General features: G+C 47.2%; 1 protein-coding gene across 1 annotated transcript in view; it reads right to left on the reverse strand.

Moving 5' to 3' along the window:
* LOC144106613 (DDB1- and CUL4-associated factor 10 homolog) overlaps nt 1-27,212 on the reverse strand; it is a 168,394-nt gene extending 141,182 nt beyond the window's left edge. Inside the window, exon 1 of the mRNA XM_077639460.1 lies at nt 27,125-27,212. The gene's annotated coding sequence lies outside the window, so the exon portion shown is untranslated. The remainder of the gene's footprint in view (nt 1-27,124) is intronic.
* Nucleotides 27,213-27,770: the final 558 nt, after the last annotated feature.

Here is a 27,770-nt window from a genome sequence, read left to right on the forward strand (position 1 = left end):
GCGCGATCTTCATTCACAAACTGGTATTTTCGCTATGCTATTGAATATTAAAACAAAAGCAACTTCTGTGCCGGACGAAATACCTAATTCATTTTACATCATTATGCTGAAATGGTTTCGCTCTATTGCCACCATTTTTCGTATTTCTCTTTTGTATTCAAGTCTACCACCCCATTGGAGGGTAGCCCGTGTCGTTCCCATACACAAAACAGGTGGTGCCGCATTTTTTAATAATTGCCGTCTCATATCGCTCACCTCTTCATGCTTAAAACTTCTTCAACATCTCATGGTCAATTACATTAAAACATTTCTTGATGACAACAAATTACCGGCTTCCCAGCATATATTTTGCAAAGGCTTTTCTACGCTCACCCAACTCCTATCCGTAATTCCCAATTTCGCTCAGGTTCTTGACAACTGCGGCCATTAGATGTCATATTGCAACATGTTAGGACAACTTATGGTTTAGTTCCGCTCGTTAAACTAACCCATAAACTGGAAGCTAGTGGTCTTCCTTTTTTATTGTTAACTTGGTTTCTGCTTATTTATCTAACCAATTTCAATATGCTATACGATCGATGGTCACCGTTCTAACAGACTTCTAGTCACTTATGGTGTCCTGTGGAAAAATGTGCTTGGGCCAGTGCTGTTTCTTATCTATATTAATGACATTACCGACATCATCACTCATCCTTTTCAAATTAGGTTGTTTGCCGACAATTATGTTCTGTTTAATGATGTTAAATATCTAGGTGACCAGATTTTACTTCATTATGTCCACATAATGTTAGTGAATGGTGCGTTAAATGAGAGGTGAAACTAAATTCTGAGAAGCCAGTACTTATGCGGATCAGTAATAAAAGAAAGAGACATTCCTTTTCATTTAATATTCCTACCCGGTACCTTTCAGAAGCCAAATCCAAGTACGTGGGAGCAACAGTAACGAATACCCTTAGCTGTAATAAACATATTAACAGTGTATGCTCTTCTTCGTTTCGCAATTTCTGTTTTCTTAGGCACAAGTTAAAACGAGCTTCTAACGTTAACCAATTGGCATATTAGGCGCGGTTCAGGTGTCCAAGGATATATGAGACAGATACTGCGCCATTTCCTTTCCCGAAAAAACCAATTATTATTAATTATTATGATTAGACCAAAACTTGAGTATGCATGCACATTTCGGGAACCTCACACAAAGAATAACATTAACGCCCTAGAAAAAATTCAGTGAAAAGATGTTCGGTTTATATTTTCTAAATATCGCGCCACTGACTCACCATCTGCTTTAATGCTTCTACATAATATACAGTCCTTTGAAGCTCGGCGCAGAATACTGAGGTTACGATTTCTCTTTGTACTAAAATATAACAAATTGTCAACGGATTCCGATTTGTATCTTCGACCGATAACGTCCAGGTCAGCAAGAAAGAAGCACACTGAATTGTTAAAACCTTACTTTGCCTGAACTAACATATTCAAATTTTCTTTATCCTCGCACCATTACCGAGTGGAATCAGCTTCCACCATCATGAATAGTACACATTGACGCCTTTGAAAAGGGCGTTCATTGAATTGTTTTTGGTGATGTTTTACCGCGTACTTTTTGTTTTGTGCTTATTGTGCCTCTCCTGCCTCGGCTTTTCACTGGGCCGCAGTATGCTCTAAATAAATGAATAGATCAACCAGAGCAAAGTCGTATGTGTAAGAAAGAAAACCACGTTGGTAAGCTATGCGGTGACGTCCCAACGGCTATAGCGGCTCAACCTTTGGTAGTGTTGCAACCACTCGTCGGCGTCCTCACCTGCTGCTCCTGCGAAACGGCGAAGCTTCTAATAGGGCTGCGAGGAACAGGTCCCTGTACCCACAGGCCGGCCTGCAGCTTGGATCGCAGCGTCAAGTCGTGCTGCAGATGGCTCTTCGGCCGGTTGCATGGAGCCAGTCAGTGGTTCCAGGCCGTAGAGGCGACTACTCCGACGAGGCCTCAGTTGCAGCTGCGCTGTTTGTTGCTGCGATCGTAACCCAGCAGCTCCACCAGAATCTTCGGACTGTAATCGCAGAGCCGAGACGTTCTAGCCGGCTTCTCAGCATTTAGTTTCATCTCTCATTTATCGCACCATTCACTAACATTATGTGGACATAATTAAGTAAAATCTGGTCACCTGGATATTAAACATCATTAAACAGAACATAATTGTCGGCAAACAACCTAAATTGAGCAGGATGAGTGATGTTGTCGGTAATGTCATTAATATAGATAAGAAACAGTAGTGGCCCAAGCACATTTTTCTATAGGACACCAGAAGTGACTGGAAGTCTGTTTAGAACAGTGACCATCGATCGTATAGCATAATAAAATTGGTTAGCTAAATAAGCAGAAACCAAGTTAACAATAAAAGAAGGAAGACCACTAGCTTCCAGTTTATGGGTTAGTTTAATGAGCGGAACTAAATCATTAGTTGTCTTAACATGATGAAATATGACATCTATTTGGTCGCAATTGTCAAAAACCTGAGCGAAATTGGGAATCAAGAATAGGAGTCGGGTGAGCGTAGAAAAGCCTTTGCAAAATATATGCTGGGAAGCCGGTAATTTGTTGTTGTCATCTAGAAATGTTTTAATGTAATTGGCCATGATATTGAAGAACTTTTAAGCATGAAGAGGTGAGCGATATGAGAGGGCAATTATTAAACAATGCGGCACCACCTGCTTTGTGTATGGGAACAACACGGGCTACCCTCCAATGGGGTGGTAGATTTGAAGACAAAACAGAAACACGAAAAATGATGGCAAGAGAGCGAAACCATTTCAGCATAATGATGTAAAATGAATTATGTATTTCGTCAGGCACAGAAGTTGCTTTTGTTTTGATATTCAATAGCATAGCAAAAATACCAGTTTGTGAATGAAGATCATGCACAGACTGGGAACAAGAATTACGAGTTCTAAAATTATTTGTAGGCTGGGAAAACACACTGTGAAAATATGAATTGTACTTGTCAGCAATATCATATTTGTTGATGAGCAACGTGCCCTCATGCATCATCGCAGGCAGCGATTTTTTTTTGTTTCCTTAAAAAATCCAAAATGTCTGGGGGGCGTTACGAATCAAATTTGGCGCACCGTTTTGAAAGTAATCTCGCTCAGCATCTGCAACAGCTTTTGTCAAACAAGCCTGCTTATTTCGAATGGTGCTCCGCTTCTTAAGCGTGGAAGTTTTCTTTTGAGATGTAAGATTCCTAGCGTAATCCAAGGATTAGATTTGGAAGTTCCTTCTGCCTGTTTGAATAAACTGACTGATAAAATGTGTGCACATGACTTTAAACTTAAACCAGAGTTGAGACGTGTAAGTTCCGTCAAAGCTGCTGAGACACAGATGTAAACAATCTAATGCACACTCATCCCTGACCCGCGAGAAATATTTTTAAGCACGGATTTGGACTGTACGACACATTTATCAGCAACGAAATCAGAACCGAAATACACCATCTCATGATCACCCAATACCTCATAGATTGAAACAGAAAACATTTCAAGGGAACGGCTCACAAAAAAACAAGCCAAGAACGGAGGCAGACGAGCCATGAATACGTGTAGCTTGTCCCACTGCCTGTTTAAAACTATGATAAGCATAATATCAAATAAATGTTTGGCATTTGTGCAATGTTGTGATTTAGATGAGGCCAAATCCTAATTAAGCCAGGTAAGTTAGAATCACCGAGAAGAAACACGTTGTTGTGTTTGAATAGTAACATGCGTCCCGACAAATCACGTGGAAACATAAGAGAGAAATCTGGAGCTCGGTAAACAGGGAATAGAAAAATAGAACGGACCCTAAAATATAGTTTAAGGGCACAGGGTAAGCCCTATACCTCCCATGCATTTTAGGCCATGTTGAGGTACATGTTTCTCACTAATAACAGTAGCCTAATAATACATATATCATTGTTTGCCAAATTTTGTGCTCTTTTTACTGAACTAGAATATTTGAAATGTGTTGAAAATTCGAGTTTTAATGAAATTTTTTCCGGTAGTACACAAATCTGGCCTTTCTTTGCGCATTTCGAAATTCATAACAGAATAACTGCTCAGTGAAATTGCTTAATTCTAGTTCAGTAGTTGGCAACACTTATGTAGATGATTGCAAACAAAATCAGCCGTCTGTCTTGAAAGGCATTGGAAATAATGGTACCTTTGTAAGAAAAAACACTGTTTTGAGATAATAGAGCGTAAAGAGAAAAAAGATGTGAAAAACAATTTTTTATTCGCAGAAACGCCTCCATAGTGATTGGTTTATTAGCCCCCTGCTGCGTAGTCACTGTCGCCGTCATTTTTTCGCTTTTCGGCTTGTCGTTTTGACTGTCGGGCCTCTTTTGTAAGCTGTCGTGTTGCTCGGTCCGCAAAGTACATGCGCTTATGGTCAGCTTCCCTCAGCCACTTGATGGTGTTGCTCCCTGGGTTCAATCCACACGCCTTCAAAACGTTGGCCCGTGCGATGCTACCATCATTAAATGAAAGAACAGCATCCAGTGTTGCCATCCGTAGGGTCCGAAGCCTAACAAACACATTCTCTGGCGCGCGTTCCCAAACAACATGGTTGAACGACTCATTTGCATTTTGAGTTCGCCCATGCAGGCACTTCTCTAGGAGCTCAGCCTTCGATAGCTCCCTATAAATGGGTTTGATAGCCTCCAAGACAGATGCAGGCAAACTCTCCTTGTGGAAAAATGGCTTGCCCTCTGACTGACTTCTGTTGAAGGCACACCACGTATCAGGTTCCTTTGGGCAAAGTCCATGGCATGGGTCATCGTCTGTGGCCGATAAGTGGAAGAAGGTTGTCCAAACGGCCTTTCGCATTTCATCCAGGTTTCCTACATTTCTTCTGATGGCCAAACCATAGTACGTCTGGAGCTTGTCTATTACTGCATCAGTCAGTCGGCCTCGGCCCGAGAGGCTCTTTCCATCAGAGAGTTTTCCTGCTTTGTTTCCTTTTTTTAGCCTTCGTAACCTTGTGTCCATCCTTTTTTGCACGTGCCCTATGCACTCAACCTTGGATATTTCAACGAAATCACCATATGGCATTTGTGCCTTCACAGCCATAAAAGCCTTGCTGTCACCATCCCCAAGGTATTTGACGTATCGAACGCCGTGAAGCTCCTCACTCCTGCCGAAAATTTTCAGTGCTCCTGCGACTTTCATTCCACCGCTGGTGCCTTGGTAGTTGCTTTGGCACACCTCTCTATGAAGGGGGTCACTGTTTGTACCCTTGATGCTGCACTTTGGACAACGTTTAGACAAAACCTCCACATCCAGCACTTTCCCAGAGTCTACACTGGTCGCAGAGACTATGCCGTTATTGGAAGTATGGCCTCGCTTCTGCCAGCTTCAATCGAGAGCAACTGCGATGTCTTTATCCCCCTCATTCAGCTGCACAGCTTCGTCAGCTGCCCTTTTCATCGACTCCTAAGCAGCAGCTTCGATGTGACCTAGAAGCTCTTGATTGTATTTCGCAAACTTTGTTGGCGGCTTAGGAAGGTTTAGCCTAGCACAGAGTATAATTCCTGCAGCCATTCCCTTACCAATGGACCTCAAGGCATACACTAACCTGAGGTTGGCTTCATAGAGGACAGAAGTAGTTTTCTTCGACGTCTCAAATCATTGTGTGGCACTACACACTTCACAGTTCAAACTGTAAACGCTTGCAACACCTACCCGTTTTGTCACAATTTCGATGAGCTCAACACTTCCACCGCACTCTCTGCACACACAAATCTGTGCAATTGCGGCACAAATGCCGTCCATGTCCATTAAGGCATATTGGCTGCTGCTCTGTAGCACATCCTCTTCCTGGAAGCACAGAGAAAATCTTGAAAGCTTCGATGTCGAGGAGCTGGCGCGTTCGGCGTTCGGGATCTCATTCGGTCGTGGAGATCCTTTTGCTTTTTCACGATGAGCGTAGCGGTTGCCGTGAAATTCACGCCTGATGAAGGCCTTCTTTGCCCTGGGCATCTCAACTTATCAGCAGCAACCAACACCGGCACAATTTACAATACTGATCGAAAGGAATAGCACTCGGACGCAGCTGCATAAAGGTTGCAGAAACGTGGAAAAAACGTGCAAAGCGTCTCAGGATTGTCTTGGCTAAAAAAGAGGAGCTGTACAATAGTTGCCAGACAATTTTTTATATGTAGCTGATTTTAGACAAGTTTTGAAATCAGGTGGTGGACTTTTTGGTTGAAAAAATTGACGTTAATCCTGAAAGGGGGCGTGGCCGCTCACTACTTGGTTTCGGAAAAAGCGTTTTTCAGCCGTAAATATGGCTTTCTGAGGAAAGTGCGATCATGGAACATGTGTAGAAAGAATTGAACTTCTAAAATTCCAAAAGAAAAAAAAAACGATTTTTTTCTAATTTTATCTTACCCTGTGCCCTTAAAAAAGATGATTTCATGATCATCGATTTGACAAGTTAAAGTCGCATGAATATTGTTTTTAACCATAGCCGCCACTTCACCGCCTTTTGATAATCTGTCACGTCGATAGGCTTGATAAGTTGGAGGAAAAACGTCTTCATTATATTGTCACGTAGTGGTGACGGCAGTCGAAGCAGCGATGAAGACGGACGAAAGGGTCTTCTAAAAGAAAACTGTTTATTGGGCTGACTTGCGCCCAAAATGGACTGAATCACTCGGCGGCGGCGAAGCGACAAGCGTGCTCGGCGGTCGTCGAACAGAATGCCGCCGCTGTCGGCCGTGCTCTATTTAAAGCTGATAGCGAACATTCGAGATAAAGAGCGCAAAGTTACTGGAACATTCCGGAACAACGTAGAATCAGCTCTGCCTGGCTGCGATCAATCGTGATAAATCTAGTCGCGTCTTGCGTCGCAAACAAAACGATAAAGTGGTGTGGCGGCAGATTTGAAAAACGAACAAACACGGCAAATATTCGCGGCATTACTCCCCTCTCAAAGAAGCATCGACCCGATGCATTGAAACAAATAATGCGACTAGTAAGGGAAAAAACGGATCTTGCGAAAATAGAGCATGGAAATGCAGCGGCCTTTAGCGCGCATAATACGGCTTCAGACGGACTACATGGACAACTTCTGGTCGTACGCGGCGTCGCTGGAATGCAGTCATTGCGTCAGGGATGACTTCATAATCCAGTTCACCAAGCCGACGAAGAACCTTGTACGGGCCGAAATAGCGGCGCAAAAGCTTTTCACTCAATCCACGGCGGCGAATGGGCGTCCACACCTAGACTTGGTCACCTGGCTTGTATTCCGCGTTGCGTCTTCGTAGGTTGTAGCGTCTTTCGTCGGACCGCTGCTGATCTTTGATCCGTAATCGGGCAAGCCTTCGAGCTTCTTCTGCGCGTTGAAGGTAGGCGGCAACGTCGACGCTCTCTTCTTCTGTAACGTTGGGCAGCATGGCGCCTAGCGTGGACGTAGCATCCCTGCCATGGACGAGCCTAAAAGGCGTCATTTGGGTGGTCTCCTGCACTCCGGTGTTGTAGGCGAAGACGACGTAAGGCAGGATGACATCCCAGGTTTTATGTTCGGCATCGACCTACATAGCGAGCATATCGGCGATGGTTTTGTTCAGGCGCTCGGTCAGTCCGTTGGTCTGCGGATGGTATGCAGTTGTCCTCCGGTGGCTGGTTTGGCTGTAGCGCAGGATGGGTTGCGTTAGTTCCGCCATAAATGCTGCTCCTCTGTCCGTGATGAGCACATCGGGGGCGCCGTTACGAAGAAGAATGCACTCCACGAAAAATTTGGAGACTTCTGATGCTGTTCCGTTCGGTAGGGCTTTCGCCTCGGCGTAGCGCGTTAGGTAGTCGGTCGCTATGATGATCGCCTTATTTCCAGATGTTGACGTTGGAAAAGGGCCAAGCAAGTCCATGACAATCTGCTGAAAGCGCCTTGAGGGAGGTTCAATGGGGATCAGAAATCCTGCTGGTCGTGTGGGAGGAGTCTTTTGTCGCTGACAATCTCGGCAGGTTTTCACATAGTGCGCGACATCGGCAGACAGTCGGGGCCAGTAATACTTGTCTTGAATGCTGTGGAGGGTGCGAGTAAACCCGAGATGTCCAGCTGTCGGCTCGTCGTGTGAAGCCTGTAGAACGTCTTCGCGGAGACAAGTAGGTAAAACAAGGAGGTAGGCTGTTTTGTTCGCTGTAAAGGTCTTCTTCACAAGGACCTCATTCTACACACAGAAGGAAGACAGTCCTCGCTTGAATGAAGCGGGGGGTGAAGAAACCTTGCCTTCCAGGTACTCGATGAGGCCATTTAGGTTGGGGTCCGAGCGTTGCTGCTGAGCACAAGAGATTGCGCTGATGGGTCCCAGGAAGTCGTCCTCATCGTCGTCCGGCGGCGGTGCATCTACAGGGGCTCGTGAGAGGCAATCGGCGTCAGAGTGATTGCGTCCGGACTTGTAGACGACGGTGACGTCAAACTCCTGGGGATGCAGACTCCATCGAGCGAGTCGGCCAGAGGGATCCTTCAAATTGGCAAGCCATCAGAGCGCGTGGTGGTCGCTGACCACCTTGAACGGCCGTCCGTAGAGGTAGGGGCGGAATTTCGACGTAGCCTAGATGATGGCAAGGCTCTCCTTCTCAGTTGTCGAATAGTTAGCCTCGGCCTTGGAAAGGGAACGACTAGCGTATGCGATGACTTTCTCCAGCCCGTCACTTTTTTCAACGAGAACGGCACCTAGGCCCACGCTGCTTGCGTCGGTATGAACTTCAGTATCGGAGTTTTCATCAAAATGCGCGAGGATTGGTGGGGACTGTAAACGACGCTGAAGTTCCTTAAAGGCTTCTGCTTGCGGCGCTTCCCATGTAAATGGCACGTCTGTTTTAGTCAGTTGGGTCAGGGGCTCGGCGATGTGCGAAACGTTTTTCACAAATCGTCGGTAATATGCGCACAGTCGGAGAAATTTGCCCACTGCTTTCTTATCGGCTGGCGGTGGAAACTGCTCAATAGCAGCTGTTTTCTGCGGGTCCGGGCGTACTCCCTCCTTGCTAACGATGTGGCCTAGAAACAGTAGCTCTTCGTAGGCAAAGTGGCACTTCTCTGCCTTCAAGGTTAGGCCAGACGACTTGATGGCGTCTAGTACTGTTCGAAGTCTTTTGAGGTGCTCTTCAAAGTTCGAGGTAAAGACAACGACGTCATCTAAATATACCAGACAAATTTGCCACTTCAGGCCTGCCAGCACTGTATCCATTACTCGCTGAAACGTCGCCGGTGCAGAACAGAGACCAACTGGCATCACCTTGAACTCAAAGAGCCCATCCGTAGTTATGAATGCAGTCTTCTCGCGATCTCTTTCGTCGACCTCAATTTGCCAGTAGCCGCTCTTGATGTCCATCAATGAGAAATATTTCGTGTTGCAGAGGCGGTCCAGTGTGTCGTCGATGCGGGGGAGGGGGTAGACATCCTTCTTTTTTATGTTGTTCAAGCGGCGGTAATCCACGCAGAATTGAAGTGCGCCGTCTTTCTTTCTCACTAGAACAACCGGTGCCGCCCATGGGCTGTTTGAAGGCTGGATGACGTCGTCGCGAAGCATTTCTTCGACTTGTTCCAGGATGGCTTGTCGTTCTCGCGGAGACACACGGTTGGGGCTTTGACGGAAAGGTCGGACGTGTTGATCCGTTATAATGCGATGCTTGGCAATTGGCGTCTGTCGCACCTTCGGCGATGTCGAAAACCACTCACTGTAGCTTTGAAGCAGATTGCGGATCTCATCTCGTCTGTTCCAGTGCAGGGCTGGATTGATGTCGAAAGTGGGCGAGTTCTCTTGGTCAGGCGAATCTTCTGCGGAGGGATCGGAGAGGGCGACGGAGTCTTGTACGTTGGATGTTTCGTCGAAGAAAGCAATCGTCGTTCCTCTGTTAACATGCCGGTATTCTTCGCTGAAGTTAGTCAGCAGTACTTCGGCCTGGCCATTGCGCAAATGTGCGATGCCTCTTGCGAGGCTGATTCCTCGGTCTAGGAGCAACTGCATGTTGCCCTCGATGATGGCTTCAGCGTTAATGGCTTTCGTGGCATCTACGGTCACGATAACGCTTGATCGGGGTGGGACGCTCACTTCTTCCTCCAGGACACTCAGGGCAACGTGATTTTCTCGAGTTTTCACCGAAGCGATGGCTTCGTCCGTCGAAAGCGTGATCAGCTTGGATCGCAGGTCGATGATCGCTTGATGCTCATCAAGGAAATCCATACCTAAGATCACTTCGCGGGAGCATTGCGGTAGCACAACAAAGGTCGCAGGATAGGTATGTCCTTTGACAGTCACTCGCGCTGTACATCGTCCTGATGGCGTAATGAGGTGGCCCCCTGCGGTGCGAATTTGTGGGCCGTCCCAAGCCATTGTGACTTTTCAGATGCGCAGCGAATGTTCCATTCATCACGGAGTAATCGGCACCTGTGTGGACTAGAGCGGTAACTTTTCGGCCGTCGATAGTCACTTCTAGGTCGGAGGTCCTGGCTCTTGCATTGCATGTCGCTCTCGGCGTCGGGTCACGGCTTCGTCGCGTATGCGAATCACGGGTTGGGCGTGTGGTCGAAGCTCCTCTGGGTGGCGGCGTCGATTTGAAGGTAGCTTGCGTCGTGGTCGAGGTTCTCATTGTGTGCGGTGTCGGTGCAGCGAGTGTCGGTTCTTCATGCGGCGTCGCGGGTGCAGCGTCTTCATGGGGCGTGGTCGGTGGAGGATCTTCGGCGTTTAGCTCGTGAGCAACCTCACCTCCAGAGGTTGCTGCCTTTAGTTTCCCCTACGGGGGCTGGGAGACCTTCCTCGTACCGCGGCTGCGTAGCTGCGGCGTGGCGACGCAGAGCGCGAGGTTGACGGCAATGGCCAGCGCGAAAAGCGGTTCGGCGTGTACTCTTCTCGACGCAGGTACTCGTCGATTTCCTGCGTACGTTGTCCGAAGTGTAATCGCACAGCCGAGACGTTCTAGCCGGTTCAAAATTCCAGGGACAATCGGCGAGCGGGAAGCAGGGTCGTCGTTGTTCTTTGCCTCACAAAATGGCACATCGTCCCAAAGAGGGTTGGCCATAACCAAACAGAGACTGCTTGTATTGCAAATTGCATGCGGAAAACATATGATGACCTGAAATCTTTGCAACTAAGTTTTCGAGACAGAGGTGGATGAGGGTGATTTGGGGGCCTAACAAGATAAAATTCGTGCAAGTGAATGACTACAAGAAAGGAGAAAAAACATGTAGAAATAGCAGAAAGGAAATAACCAAATAAGGGTTAAAAGGCAGTACGAAAGCGTATGCTGGCAGGCGTTTTCTTTATAGAAGAAAATTTTGAACAGCAGAGCAAACGTTTCTATTGATATATACAAGCATAGAAGCGCCAAGAGATAGAACAACCGCAGAAGACAGTAGGCAAGATATCTTTGAACGCAAGCAGCTGCTGCCGTGATGGTGGTGGAGGTCCAACTCCGACCCGGAAAGTGCCTCCTAGTTACCTGGGAGGAATGCGTGTGCGGGGTTCAGATAACAGTCACGGGTTGGGTGGGGTGCCACAAGCGTAGAAGCTGAGCCGCGGTGCGGGATATCAGGCCTTTGGCGAAATTTGATAGGGTGGATTTTGAGTCGGAGATAGTTTTGGTGGCAGAGGTGGAGGTAAAGGCGAGTGCAATGGCCGCTTCCTCTGCAATTTCCGATGAGTCTGTGGTGACGGATCCTGGTGTGATTAGGCGGGCCTGAGAAGTAGCGACGGCGAGAACCATGCGGGAGCCCGACGAGTACGCTGCCGCGTGAACCTAAGCTACCTCGAAACTGTTGCCATAGAGCTTGTGCAGTGCTTTGGCGCGGGCTGTTCTGTGTTCTCCGTCGTGCTCTGGGTGCATGTTCTTAAGTATTGGAAGGATGATGAGTTGGGAGCGTAGGTCTGGAGGTATGGCAACCCCTTCGGTAGTATGGGTGATCGAGGTGATGCCTAGCTGACAGAGTAGAGTGCGGCCTGCCGCGGTACTCGACAGGCGAGTCAGCTGTGCTGTTAGGGTGGCTTCCGCCAGCTCCTCAAACGTGTTGTGGGTACCGAGGTTGAGGAGCCGGTCATTTCCTTCCGCCCTCTTATCAAATCCTCTTATAGAAGTTAAAGGAATATAAATACCTCAGTGTTACCATAACTGGTAATCTAAGTTGGAACAGTCATATTGCCATAACATGCTCATCCTCCTACAGAAAACTTAGACTTCTTCGCCACAAACTTAAAAACGTTCCCTCCCGGATAAAGCAGTTACCATACTACTGCCTCATAAGATCTAAACTAGAGTATGCTTGCACAGTCTGGGACCCTTATACCAAAAAGAATATTGAGCATTGGAAGCTGTACAGCGGAAAGCCGTGCGCTTCATCTTTTCTAAATATCGCACATCTGACTCTCTTTACATTTTAATGAAAACAAAATGCCCTCCCACTACTGCAAAGACGTAAAAAATTTCAGAGACTAAAATTGTTATTTCCGCTGAAAAACAGCAAACTCGCCATGAGTTCTGATGTTAACATTGCACCCCTTGCAACTCGTCCCACAAGACATTATGCACAATCTTTAACGCCGTATCAATCTAAAATTAATGCCTTTAAAAATTCTTTTTATGCATGCACTATCGAGGAATGGAACAAGTTGCCTTCTGATATAAACATGTTCATAGGTTCCATTGACAAATTGTCGTCTACCTCGTAGTCGTGTTTCCTGTTTGTGCATGTTTGATTGTAAGAGTTAAATATGTCTCCTTGTGTTTTACTTACTTATGTTTCGTGCGATGAATTGATATTCAAAATGCTGTATTTTTTTCGCCCCTCCTGCCAGGGCCCTCTTAGGGCCTGCGGTATTTGCTAAATAAAATAAATAATAGAGGTGCTGGGGGGGTAGGCGGAGCGCAACCTTCATGCAACTCCTGAAAAGCGCGTTGATGCAGTCCCGCTCCTTCTGCTTTAGGGGAACGTACGGGAATGAGTACTCCGTGCGGCTCGTGATGTAAACATGTCTGAGGCGGAGAGTGTTCCGCTCTCGCAGACCCGCGCGCCGGTTCGCCACGCGCTGAACGAGACGGGTTGCTTGCTGAGCTTGGGTCTGGAGAGTTTGGATGGCATTGGCATGCGCACCATAAGATTGAAGGACGAGGCCCAAGATGTCAATCTTGGAGACCAAGAGAATGGAGTGATTTTCTAGAGTGAGTGAGATTGGAGGGTTAGCGGGGTCGTCCAGTGTGAGTTGGATCCTTGCTACATAAATCACGATGAGTGCGAGAGCGGGCACCAGTCTTGAAGTTGTTTATATGTTGAAATTGAAAATTGGATTTTTGAGGTAAGGAAATGGCACTGTAACTGTCTCACATCTCGGTGTGAACGTGAGCCGTGCCGCGAGAGAAGGGACGAAGGCGGGAGTGAAAGAAGAAGAGAAAAAGGTGCCCTAGCGGAGAGCACCGGAATAATTTCGGACGCCTGGGAATCTTTAACATCCACTGACATAGCACAGCGCACGTGTGGATATTCATGTCACCTCCGGGAACCCAGGCTTATATGTTCGCTTTCTCCGTTCTATTTAGCCTGTGTCAGTTTATTTGAACGTGATTACTCTTGATTTCTACCCTTATTAACTCTACTACGTCGGCGGCTAGTGCAGCTGCTGTTTGAAAGTCCCGCTGTCTTCCTAGCTTGTATTGTCAAACGCACCTTATAAGATTGTTTCGGGTCCAAGGGGACTGATTTGCGTCACATGTAGCTATTTATGTATACTGCGATACTCAAAACAGATTTAGCCATCCACAATGACTAACAATAACCAAATGTTGTTTACGCGGTTGATGTGTTAACGTTGCGGTATGCCTAAAGTGTTAAACAACTCCGCTTATTAATTATGCTCCAGCAAGAATATTTATTACGAAAACACTCCTTCACGAAGTCAAGCGAGCTAACCGAGTTTGTATGAAGCTTCGACAGGAAGATTACCTTGTCGAAACATAGAATTCCAACAGCGCATGGAGAAAAAAATATTGCCGCAACTGGGTTTGGAAGCCACGACAGCGCGAGCAGATGAACGTCAAAGGCCACGTTGCAAGAGCACTATGCTTTATTTTTAAGAAGAAGAGGAGGAACAACTTTAATAAAGTGAAGGGGAGTTGGGCGAGCTTATGGGTGGGGCCCTCTTTCCAAGGGTCCACTGGCTTAAGCTGCCCTGGGGACCTGTTGTACGAGGGCCCGTTGGTCTTCCACGTTCTCGCTGGTCAGCAGCGCCGCCCACTGCTTAAAAGACGTGTTTTCCGTCTGTAGAGTGATTTGGCCCCATATCCCGACGAAATCTGGAAGAGTGTAGGGCGGGCCTGGCGTCAGAGACAGGTGTCAGAGTATGATGTTTGCTATATGAGATGTAGTCTGTATAGATTTGGAAATCAGTCCGTCTGCATCTGCCGCCGAGAGACCGCATCTGGATTGTCTAATTTCTTATGAGGTGGAGGGATGTGTCTCCTTTGAAGACGCTGAAACTGGAGGCGTTCGCTATACCTAGAAGGAAGAGGGGTAAAAGCGGGCACGGTTTGTGGCCCCACTCGGTTGATGATGCCTCGAGCTAGAGCATGTGCCCTCTCATTTTCCTCCAGCCCCTCGTGGCCTGGGGTCCATGTGATTTGGTGGTGCTTGGTGAGGGGTGTAGTGCTCATGGTCCGCCTGATGTGCTTGGGAACTGAGCCTCTCAGGAAGTTTCGACACGCGTGATGCGAGTCTGTGATCACATGAGCGATTTGGCCTTGAGACTCGCAATGTCTAATGGCAATGGCCTCGGCGGTGGTCTCCGCGGCCGCTGGTGTTCGGCTCTCACAGAAGCAGTAAATAGAATGGAGAAGCGGTGATACACTGCCGCCACTGCGTACTTGTCATGGTCCGGGTATACTGCGGCGTCAACATTAACCCCGTTCGGGGAATTGGCTAGGCGTCCGCGTAGGTAGGATACTCGCCCTCGTCGTCTGCCGTTGTGAACGTCTTTAAGTATATGCTTCGGTATCGGGAACACGCTGATGCATTTCCTTACTGTTTTTCTAGCGAAGATTGAGCATCTAGTGCGCGGATGTCCGCAACTGAGCCTAGTCTGCGCAGGAGAGCTCGTCCAGCTTGGGAGGTCTGAGATGCGTGTTTGAGATGCACGGATGGCTTCTGGTAGTTCCGCAAAGGTGTTGAGGCTTCCTAGTGTGGTCAGACATTCCGTCCGTTGAAGTGTTTTTAGTAAGGTTAAGGGCTGTCTTGTATACACCCTTATGATGATGTCAACTTGCTGCTCCTGTCTTTTTGTTAGCGTGTGAAAGGGTAGTTCGTATGTGATTCGGCTAAACACCAGTGCTAGCACCAGCCGAAGAGTGTCTTCTCGCATTTTTTGGCGATGGTTAGTAATGCGGCTGATCATGCAAGCTATCATGTTTGCGGTGGTTATGAGAGTCTGGATGGTGTGGGTAACGCGGAGGTTGCTCTGTATCCAAAGACTAAGTATGCGGACCAGGCTTGAGCCTGTCCTTTTTGAAGACTGAAGTGTCACAAATCTTGCTCCTCTTCTTAGGCGTTGGCATCCCTACCTAAATGAAGGGTTTGCCGCCTTTGCATATATGTACTGCTACGGGCTTAAGGAAGAGGAGGAAGTAGAGGTGTATTTGGACTGATCGACTATGCTTATCTTGGAGTTTGGCTGCGTTATGCTTTGTGGAGCGGCTGCATATAAACTGCGCCCTCTTCTGCTCTTTGAGCATGAAGCATTGCGCCTTTGTTTGGGTAACCCAAAATGGCCAACAATGTTTTGTATCTTGCCGCATCTTGCTGCAAAGTTTCCCCTGCTGACGTTGCAAGCGTTCCTAAAGTTTTGCGTTTCGGAGTAGCATGTGTGCAAGTTGATCTTTCTTAGTCAGCCAGCGGAGTTCTTGGTGTCAGATATCCCGGGTTCAGACGCTCCAAATCTTTGGTTGAAATCTTGTTTGGCCGACTAAATATGCGAATACCTAAAATTGTTCCGGTGCGGTCCATCCCCTCATTTGTGGACATCATCTTAGAGCATATTTATCCACGAAATGCCAAATTACTGCCCTTCTCATTGTTAAACATGTTTCAAGACTAGTTGATGAACTTCCGCTCACATGTTTCGATTACGACTCATGCCGCGGTGTGTGAAGAAAAGCAAGTTTAGGCTTTTACCCCCGGCTTCCTTGATTAGTTTTTGTCTCTGTCATCCCGGGATCGGCGCGGCGAAATAGGCGCTTCATCTCCTCGACGTAACTGCGGACGGGCTCATTCGGAAGCTGGATCCTGGACTCAAGGAGTCGTTCGGCTCTTTCTTTCCTCACGACACTGGTGAATACCTTCAATAGTTCTCTCTTGAATAGCTCCCATGTCGTAAGGGACGACTCGTAGTTTTCGTACCACGTGCGTGCGGAGCCATCCAATGAGAAAAACACGTGTCCAATCTTTGCCGCATCATCCCACTTGTTGAATGACGCCACGCGCTCAAATTGGTCCAACCATTCTTCAGGGTCTTCGCCTAGGGATCCATTGAAAGTTGGCGGCACCCGCGGCTGCTGCAGTATGATCGGTGTCGACATCTTCGGCGAGGTTGCGGTACTCGTAGCAGCGCCTTTTCGCTGTCTGGTGCGGTCCGGCAGTTTCCCGATCTCAGGCTCCTCTCCCTGGAGACGTCGGCTGGCTCGCTGAGCTGCTAGTTCGTCCTCGGGGGTGAAGCGCTTAGGGCTGGGTTCACGACTTGAAGGGAGCGTCCGGAACATGGAAGGCTGCCCAGCACCTCCACCAGATGTCACGTAGTGGTGAGGGCAGTCGAAGCAGCCATGAAGACGGACGAAAGGGTCTTCTAAAAGAAAACTGTTTATTGGGCTGACTTGCGCCCAAAATGGACTGAATCACTCGGCGGCGGCGAAGCGACAAGCGTGGTCGGCGGTCGTCGAACAGAATGCCCGCCGCTGTCGGCCGTGCTCAATTTAAAGCTGATAGCGAACATTTGAGATAAAGAGCGCAAAGTCAATTACTAGAACATTCCGGAACAACGTAGAATCAGCTCTGCCTGGCTGCAATCAATCGAGATAAATCTAGTCGCGTCTTGCGTCACAAACAAAGCGATAAAGTGGTGTGGCGGCAGATTTGAAAAACGAACAAACACTGCAAATATTCGCGGCAATATTTTTTGTCGTCGAGCCACGGCTCAATGATGATGACGACACGTGGATTGCAGCCAATAAGTGCCTCAAGCTGTTCGCTTGTGTTGATTATGCTCCGCGCATTTATGTTTATAAGTCTTAATTCCTTCATACTCCGTGCACAACGTCATTCAATCTTTCGTGTGCTCTGGGGAGGCAGTTTCAGCCTTATGCTAGTGATAACATCTCACGAAATCAACTTGCCAGCAACGAGCAACTTATCTCTGATTATGGTCACCTTCCATTTCTTTTTCAGTTTTACCGCTATTGCATAATCGTTTCCTTTGCCTGAGCGTTTCCTTCGAGTAGGCACTCAGAATATATATTTTTCCTTTTGGCTTATGTGCGGTTTTAAGGCATTTTTGCTTTTCATTGTAACCTTTGAAGAATATGACCACAGGTTTGCTGACAGTGTTATTCCCTAAACGATGAATTATGCCGACAGAAGTACAATAGGCAGTGTTTCTGGGAAGATTTCACTTAGTGTCTGCCGTTTAAGATCAGATTCTGTCTCATCTGGTTCTTTGCTTACACCAAAAACGACTAAGTTGGAACATCTACTGTAATGTTCAATAGAGACTAATTTTGATTGCAAAGCGCGAATTGTGCGTTTCAAGTTGTCAGTACACTTTGCTTGTATTTCGAAGTCCACAAAGCGTGCGCTTAATTAAGATACTGTTGTTTCCAAATTCCCCATTCGTGTTCTGAGGGCTACAATCTCAGCTGTTAACATGGAATGAGCTGCAACCAACTGCTTTATAAGTTCTGAACTGTCTTCATTGGAATTATTAAGTCCAGGGTTAGATTCAACGTCACCACATAAAAGCAGTGCGCAAACAGAAAACGCGTTTTCGGCAATGACAACACAGCGCTGTGGGTACAGCAGGACCGCGGCAGTCACTTCCAGTTGTTGTAGAATAACAACCAAGCTGTGCAAAGCAGAAGAGCGAGGTGGAAGGCAACATGCCTAAGTATGGTCCGCTCTGCCCATTGAAACTGAAGCCTGGCTGTCGGTCTTTTGAAAGAAGATCCGGGCAGGTTCCAGTAAACGGTGGCGGTGTTTCAAGAAGATAATCATTCCACCAGGAAACACCTCCCGCATCCGGTGTCAGATAATCTGGAAGGCATGTGTCGAATGTAGCGGTATTCTGCTGAAGATTCAGTTTGGACGGACGGAGCAGAGAAACCTGTGCAAAGCAGAAGAGTTTGGCATAAGGCAACATGCCTAAGTACAGTGCGCTGTGCCTACTCAACGACTCCCTTATCGCCTGAGAACGCTTCATTACCGGATTGCGACAGCGTTTTGGCGTCGGAAGTGGGCCGAACAAACGTTTGAACAAAGGTTTCAGTTACTGGGAGAAGCTTGCACAACCTATATATTGGATGTCCTCATCTTAATGACAATGACGAACGGCTTTGCAGAAGACTTTTACAATTTTCTGATCACGAAAGATAACTTCAAAGCCGTTTCAGATGTAATTCGGCAGTTTCGCACATTCGAGGCATTGAAGACTCGTCGTATTACGCCAAAATATGGGCGGCTGGCAAGGGTCATGTGGACAGCGTTGATGAGCGCTTTATGTATCTTTCATCGACGACCAGACAGATCGATCGCAAGGAGCTTCTGCGATTCGAGCCCCACGCACGGTGTCCACCATCCGTGCCATCTTATGCGCTTCTGTTTCTCAATGGTCTCCCACCCTCCGCTGTCCTCTCGACGCCCGGAATAATTTGAGTAAATAATGCACACATTGGTGCCTGCCTCGGTGGCCTAACCCCTAGGTTCGGTGGCCCTGGTCGTTCCTCTCATGCTACTCACGGTCGGCTGGCTTGGAATTGCACTACGATACGGATTACGAACATCATTCACGGCCATATTCCCGCTCTTTCAGGCGCCCATCGAGAAAGCCTGAAGACGCGTGTGGTTACTCAGTGCTTTCTGACTCGTCGGAGTCTTCAAGGGAACAAGGTCTTGTTCGCCCTGATTCCCTGTGCCACCGCTGCGGCATAGAGGGCACATTTCTCGCTACTACCAACGCTGTCCATTGCCTCGGTACGAGCGTCCCGTCCATCCTGCTCCGCCATATAACGTTCTTACGACTCTCCTTGGCAGTGGCACTCGACCTCGAGCGATTATCCTCTGCCCGACGGACAACGCAGCCACTCTCCCGTTTTCGACCGAAGTTTCTCATCACGCCTTCCTCTCCTGCGCGCCGTTCTTCGTCACCATGGCGACGTTCCCCCTGGCCTTCGTCGGGAAACTAGTCAGCATAGCCGCTGGAGGTGAGGCCTCTGAAGACTGTGGGCTGTCTGCAAGAATTCCTCCACCAGTTTTGTTGAGGAACACGGTTCATGTGCTTTGGATAGTGTGCCCCCATTGGCCTTAGTGGATACGAGTGCAGCTGTCTCTATTATACGTTTGTCGCTGAAGAGCCTGCTAAGACTGCAAAATTATGTTTCTTTAGGACAACAATGTGAACCTCAGTGGCGCGTGCTGTGAGTTGTGCCCAATGGGGATATGCAGTACTGTGCTGTAAATCGGCGAAACAGTTTTTACTGCGGAACTTGCAGTGCTTCCGAGATGCATGCGTGATGTTATCCTAGGTACTAACTTTTTGTTAATGATTGGCGCAACTGTCGACTGTTGCTCTGGAGAACTCTGCGCTGACGGTTTCCTTCCGTCTGAACTTTTAGAGGAGCTCGAGATGTGTTTTGCGCATCCGAGGATAGCAGTGTGCCCCCCCCCCCCCTTTTTGTAATGTACGTCATTGATTCATGCCCCAACGGCGCTTCCAATACCTTCGACGCCAAGGTGGCGCCTCTCTCTTTCAACTGCACCAAGAAACTCATTTTGGTTTCGGATTGCCTGGCGTCAATGCTCCAGGGTAGGGTACAATTGTGGGCCATCAAATGTTCTTCGCAACCTGTGGTTTTGCTGTTTCACATGAATATCGCCTGATGTAACCAAGATGTCCGTGCTTCGGGGCTTTGTTTGCTCACGCACCAGATTGCTTCTTCTCCCGCCAGTTACTCAAGACTGCGCCGGAGGATTAGCAAATCTCTGAACAGGGCCGAGCGTGGTTCCTTGAAGCCTTGGTGGTCAAATATTCGGCCAATACGCGTCGGTAGTGAGATTACAGCGGTAACAATAATATATTTTTTAGAGCAATATATAGAGTTGGTATAATCATTCATTCATCCATATTTTTATTCATACACCGGAGTGTACGGGAGGCCATGGTAAAAGCCGTTCTACGATGGCTTGAGGGATCACTGGAACCCAAATTCAGTGGCAGCGGAAAGCATAAACACATCAAGAAGAAAAGATTACAGCCTTTTCTACTTTTATGTGAGCATGCGCAAAGATGAAAAAATTGTACGGAGATTATACAGAAATTATACAGATATTTTACAGATTACACAGAAAGGATCTATGAAGTATATACATGTATGCAGAAAAAAATAAGAACAGAAGCACCAAGATGACAATCAGTTTGTCTTCATTTGCATTTGTCCTCAGTTTGCTGTCGGTAGCTCAGTTGGTAAAGCACCGGACGCGCAACTCGGACGTCTTGGGTTCCGTTCCCACCGGGGGCATGTGGTTCTTTTTAAGAGCGTTAGCTCTGACTCATCACGTTCCGAGATTTCGTGGGGTCTGCTACTGCCTTTAGATTATAGCGCCATCTGTGGCAACAATTACTCCTGTTTCTAGATTTCGTTAGGTCTGCTACCGCCACGAGATCACAGTGCCATCTGTTGCAGCAACTAGAAAAAAAACAAGTCGCATTGAGACTTGTAGCGCCATCTACAATAGCATAGTAGAAACAACCACCTACCACGTGAAAATGATGCTGTAACGGCCCAGTATGGTGGCCAGATGTGAAACACCGTGAGTATGACGTCAGGGGACAAAATAGCGGCATAGTTTCAGAATCTAGAATTCTAGACGGCGGCCATTACAATTGGTTTTGCCCTCCCAACTCTTTGCATCGTTTTTTTATCCGATAGATGGCGCTAGAAGTCGATCGGACCTAGGGTGCCAGCGCTGGCATTGAGGCACCCTAATCGGACCGCTAGGCGGCGTGCGTGTATGCGTAGCCAAGCGTGGTGGCAGTCCACCCCGTTTTAAAGGGGATGCTCTTATATTCCTTCCATTCATCCGAAATGAGGCGTCTCCCTACGGAGCTCCTCTCAGATGCGCTCTTTTTACCCACACGTTCACTACCACAGTATGTTTGAAGAAATACATGGATGATCCCAAACCATCGACATGTTATGCCGTGGCCGAAGAAGATCTGGGAAATAACTCCAAGAGATCAGACATACTCGGATACTTCTGCGTACGCCGGGCCGCTGAAACCTCTCTTTAATCTCATTCATATCAATTCTAGTAAACCAAACAGCTAACGCTCATTACTTCAACGTCTTCAAGAGTGTGGCGTTTTTTTTCTTTTGCGTTTCTAATCAATTACATTTAAGCTATAAAATAATTACTAATAATCTTCACTGATCGACACCACAAATTAAAAAAATTAATGTGGATTAGCTCAGCTACTCCAGGATATGCAAAGCGAAAGATGTCGGCGTTCACTGTGTTCATTGGCATTGGCGTTGACAATGTTCTAGATGGCGATGGCTTGGAGGAAAGAAAGGGCACGTAAGTGGCTCACTGGATCTGCGGATGCCTCATTCGTGCTGTGATACGTGTGGCAGTGGTGAGAGAGAGATGTAGCTTGAATGCATTACAGCGTTGTGGCTGACATGTGGCATTGCAGCAACAACTACGCCACGGCGTTCATTTGGTTATCAATCTCTCGCAATGAACCATTAACTATGCCACCTCCCAGGGTGGCAGGAAGGATGCGCTGCCCCTCCTGTTTGCGAAACACTATCATAGCAGGCTTTGCAGTTGGACACTAACGCCACGAACATAAAAGCGATATTGAGGTCTCCACTGACCCACGGATCTGGTTGTTCGTCTTTCCTTTCGTGAAAATGAACGGTCTTTGCAAAGTTGTCAACGCCAATGAACTCTACGAACGCCGTCGACTCAGTTGTTTTGTTTGGTTTTTGAGAAAAAAATGGCACAGCGACTGTCAGACATATCTCGGTGGACCCCCGAAACGCTTCGTAAAGGAAGGAATAAAGCAGGGAGAGAAAGAAGAAAGAGAAAACAGAAAATTGCAAGTTAGATTTTCAGGAAAGCCACGGCGCTGCGCAGTGGTGGAACACCTGTGACTCGGTGCTGCTAGTGGCGCATGCGCAGTAGTGACTATTGAGCGAGCGAGAGAAATATCCGCGGCGATTTGCGCGTTTTGACGTCATGTGCCTCCTCGGAGCACCGCCCGGCGAAATCGCATGTTCGCGGCGAGTAAAGCATTCGCTTTAATATCATATGCTGTTTGGTTTCTTTGGCTGTTGGCTTCTGTCATATGAATAACGAGAACCTCATTTACACTACTCTTGTCTGCTTAATTGCTTAACGAGGGCCTCGGTTCTGGTAGCCTTGATGCCATAGGATGCATCAGAAGGTCCTCGCATAGCTTCCGCTCTCGCCGTTCAAAGACGTTCCACGTCGCACCAGCGGTAATACAGGACGTACTAGGTTCGCCACTTTTGAACGAGGGTGGCGCTGGTGAAGACTCTCAAGGTTAGGTCACACGTAAACTTCAATACTCCGGAAGGCAATAGGCGTGACAGCCGTTGCCATAGCTCAGTTCGTAGAATACTGGGCGCGTAATTCAGAGGTCGTGGGTTCGGTTCCCGCCGACAGCATGCGGTTGTTTTTCTTCTGATTTTCTCGTCAGTTACCCGTAAGAGATAAAATATTCACTAATCACTTATCGAAATTACAAATTAAACAAAATCTCCTATTCTCCTCGGCTTCTGTCACATATATCAGGTAGATACGGATTCTGTGGAATCAAGGCACCCAAACCGATGCCCTCGTTAAGAAATTAAGCAGACAAGGGAAGGGCAATGATGGGCTTGTTATATATAAGAAACAGAATAGCATAGGGTATTTTTAAGCCGAAAGCTTTACTTCCTTAGCAGGGCGAGCAAACCCTGCTCCAGCCATGCAACGGCCAGAGCATGACGTCACAAACACGTGACATTAGATATGACCTAATTCAGTGGCAGAGGCGGAGAGCGCACCTTTCCAGTAAGATTAAGGGTTGAATCTTGTAGCTTGCGCTACCAGAGAACAGAATGCAACCAAACTCAAGTATAGGTCTTCCGTAGGCTTTGTACAGTAACAATAACGTGTCGCGGCGCATCTCAAACTTTTTATTTGCGATTCTTGTCAGCTTGCCTAGAGCGCGTTCTCCTTGAAACGCATTTTTCTTTATATGAAGGCTCCAATCTAACACTAGGTGATATGTAACACCCAGATATTTTATGGATTCCACTTGTGGAATCTGGAGAGATCGATGGACTAATGAAATGTGCAAAAGCCTGTCTGGAGGAAATACCAAAACTCCGCATTTGTCTACATTCAGGGATAAATTATTACCCTGCAACCATACTCCAATAGCATCCAAATATCCCTGCAGAATGTGGTAAAGGGAGTGGATATCCCTGGCCGAGGCGAAAAAGCTATGTCATCTGCATACATAAAAACTGTTATAACAGGACGAATGGGGATGCCACAGACCAAAATATTAAAAAGCAGAGGGGATAGCACCGATCCTTGCGGCACACCTCTTGATTGATAATATGTATTTGAACATAGTGTTCCCTCGGCGCAGTAAAAGAATCTGTCCTTGAGAAATTGAGATATCCACGCATAAATTTAGGTTGGAGGATGTAATTGAGCAAGTCTGTTAAGTAAAATACTATGCTCTACACTGTCATAAGCCTTTGCTACATCAAGAGTGACCAAAGCTGAAACTTCTCTTCTGCGTAGAGAGCCGGATTCTGCTCTCTAGATCCACATGCGCGGACCATATAGAGCATACACGACGAAAGCCAATCTGGGCTGAGCTGAGACAGTTGATGTCATGAACATGTTTTGTGAGGCGACTGTGCACTATTCTTTCTATTAATTTGACTAAATCTGAAGTCAGCGGAATTGGCCGAATATTATCTAAGACGTATCCTTTTCCGACATCTTTCATTAATAAAATAATTTTCGCCGTCTTCCAAATGCTTGGAATCCATGCATTTTCCTGAGAAGCATTGACCATATCTAAGAGGGCGCTTGTAAACTATTGGGCTAAAATTTTAATCATACCAACAGTGACACCATCTGGTCCAGGAGCTGCAGGATGCAACATTTCCAGGACTGAGAGGAGCTGTGATGCGTCAACCCCGGTATAATCTGAAGAGGGTGAAATTGTGCACAAAGGGACGTTGCTCTGCGTCTGGAAGCGTAACGCCAATCCCTGAGCAATACACTCCAGGCTCTCCTGAGCCTTTTTTGGTGATAACACTGTTGAACTAGTGAGAAGAGGGACGACAGAACTCTTGTTACGTTCCATGAATCTATACAGGGCTTTCCGATGACGAGGATTTGAAAGATATGTGTTTAAATTTTAGTTGTTCTCCTCCTTGGCTTTTGCAATTGTTCTTTTGAAAGATGCAGAGAAGAATTTGTAATTTTACCAATTAGCCGGACTCTGGTTACAGGACAGCCTCTTCCAGGCCGCTTTTCTGCGACAATAGGCCTTCTCACATTCTTCTGTCCACCAAGGAGACGGCTGTTTATTAGAGGCTGCTGCGGGCACAGCGAATATTGAGTGGTCTATTGCATTTTGCAAAAATGAAACCGTCTGCTGAGCTGTGTCATCCCGGCTTGTATGAACTATAGAGGCAAGTGAGGCGGACATCAGATTTTTATAAATTTTGTGGTTGACAAATTTATGGGTTACACAACTAGTTTTAAGAGGAGATAACCGGATAGTAAAGTTATAGGAAAGTGATCACTAGACGTATCCGAATCCTCTGTCGACCAATCAGTCACATCTAGCCTACCTGCTGATAATGTTAAGTCAATGGCTGAGCGAGCAACCCCTCGCATAAAGGTTATTTCTCTAGAATTGCAGCAGCGTGCAGCATTTGCAGACAGGCACGACCATAGAAGCCTTCCGCAGGAATCAGTGCAACTTTCCCAGTCACTATGGTGAGAATTAAAATCTCCTGCGATGACTGCACTGTTTGTGCAAGTCGCCAAGCTGTCTAAACAGTCTGTCCTGTGTACATCTAAAGGAAAATAGACATTAGCACTTGTAATATCAGCACAATGCGGAAATGAAAGTTTGATCGCTAAAAGCTCACTGTAAGAGGGAATTTTCTTAGGGATAGATGCGTGATGACATAAATTTTTATATAGCATGGTTACCAACCCACCTCCCCTGCCAAACATTTCAATCTGATCTGAAAACTCGAAAGTTTCTCATTGAAAATGATTTATACGTTGATAACCACGTTTCTTGTAAAAGTACAATATCAGGCTTATGCTTGTGAATAACAATGTCTAGATCTGGAAGAGAAGACATGACGGAACGGCCATTCCATTGTAACACTTTGATACCTGCCATGATTATTGACCAGTTGAAGAGGCCGAAACCGCCTCTTTAAGGATATCAACAAGGGGATGAAGTTTGGGTGGTCCTTTTTAGCTTTCATCTGTAGAGAACTAGAATTAGATGGTGATGAGGAAGCACGGCGCTTCTGCGTAGGGCACGACATTTCGACATCTCTTGTGCAGATGTCACTGCGACATTCACTGCTAGGAACAGAGATGTTAGGTGTGACCTGGGGAGCATCAGAAGGTGATGTAGAGCGGCTAGCGCTAGCTGCAGAAGCTGAAACAGATGCAGACGTTGCTGCCAGGACGGGTGTTGATGGTGACGCAGACTGAACTGCAACAAACTGAGCCAACGCCTCAGAGAAAGTGTTTAGCATTCGCTAAACCAGATTATTAAGAGCTTTTTCTACTGTGGTCACAATTGAGGCAGCCAAGTTGGACTCAATGTCCCCAAACAGAAGCGCGCACACGACTAGCGTATGAATATTTTTTTCCTGTTAAGAACAGCGTAAGCATCGGCTCTTGAGCACCGCTTCTCTTTGATAATGTCCAACAAGCTACACTCTTCCCTACGTTTTGCGCAGTTGACATCATCAGCTGAGTGGTTGTTGCTGCAGAGGCAACAATGAGGCTGCTCTGGGGTGCAGTTATCAGCAGAATGACCTTGTCCACATAAACGGCAGCGGGTCTCCGACTTGCATGCTTTGCCGCTATGCCCGAAACGCCAACAGTTCGTGCATTGAAAAGGCGAGGTTCAAGAGGGTCCACACGGTATACAATCGGCCAGATTTTTAGTTCAGCAGGGCAGGAAGAGCCAGCAAAAGTTGTTATTACAGACTCAGTAGCAACGCGCGAGCCGTTTACCTCTCTACTGCAGCGGTATACTGAAAGGACCCCAACGCCTGCATCCTGAAATTCCTGTAGAATTTCTTGCGGGGACGATGCTGGGTCGACACCTCTTACGATAGCCTTGACACTAGCAAGCTGTTCGGGAATGAATGCTTTCACCGGCAGCGAGCTGAAAATTGTGCACTTAAGCAAGACTTCAACACAAGCGATGTCCGAGGACTTGCACACAATTCCTGGACGGCCAAAGGGACGCACTTCAGAGATCTGCAGGTATTGGGCAGTCAATGATCTTAGCTGCTGTTGAACTAGTTTTGGCGGTTTCATTTTGATCACACCCTAACCGATTTTGACGATAGCCACGGGAACCGCATCAATGCCATTTTTGTGGAAGGACTCAAGTGGCAGGCTTTGGGCTGCCAAGCTGGCAAACCAAGCTGCCGACCCTCCACCTGGGGAGGTCAACGACATCTCTCAGCAAAACGCGCTCTCAGGTTCACATGAACTGCGTCTTAAACTACGCCTTGGCCAAAACCCCCCAACGTAGTACGGGCTCACCAAGGATGAACAAGCCGGAACCACGAGAAGATGCAGAAAACAGCAGCGGCCAGCAAGAACACGTCAGCACCTACAACACTGGCGTCGTTCTCTTCGTCTTCGAAGCTAAGAAAGCATTCATTCGCTTCGCCGTCTCGATCACTTCTTCTTCTTCTTCACCCCACTTCACTTCACTTCTCAGCATTTCCACACACAGCCGGTCAGAAAGGCTTCCTCTTCCTCTTCACTCCGCCACGTCGACTCAAGCTTTAACCTTGAATAAAGGCGCATCTAGTGAATAAACTCTTCCGATGCTGAAGTCTCCGCGCTTTCGCTACATGTATCCTGGCCCAACAGATCTAGGCCATACGCAACTTTTGCTTACGACCTCCACACGAAAACTCAACCGTAATCGAATCCGACCGCGGCGGCAGCCTATCGGTGGAGGCGAAACGCAAATGCGCCCGTATTCTGTGCGATATCAGTGGACGTTAAAGATACCCAGGTGGTTGGAATTATTTCGGAGCCCGCCACTCTGGCACCTCTTCCTTTCTTCTTTCACTCCCTCATTCATCCCTTCTCTTGCGGCGCTGTTCAGGTGTCCGCTGATATGTGAGACAAATACTGCGCCATTTCCTCCCCCCCCAAAAAAAAAATTTAATTTTAT

Source organism: Amblyomma americanum, chromosome 10 (assembly GCF_052857255.1).
Source record: "Amblyomma americanum isolate KBUSLIRL-KWMA chromosome 10, ASM5285725v1, whole genome shotgun sequence".
Taxonomy (NCBI): Eukaryota; Metazoa; Arthropoda; class Arachnida; order Ixodida; family Ixodidae; genus Amblyomma; species Amblyomma americanum.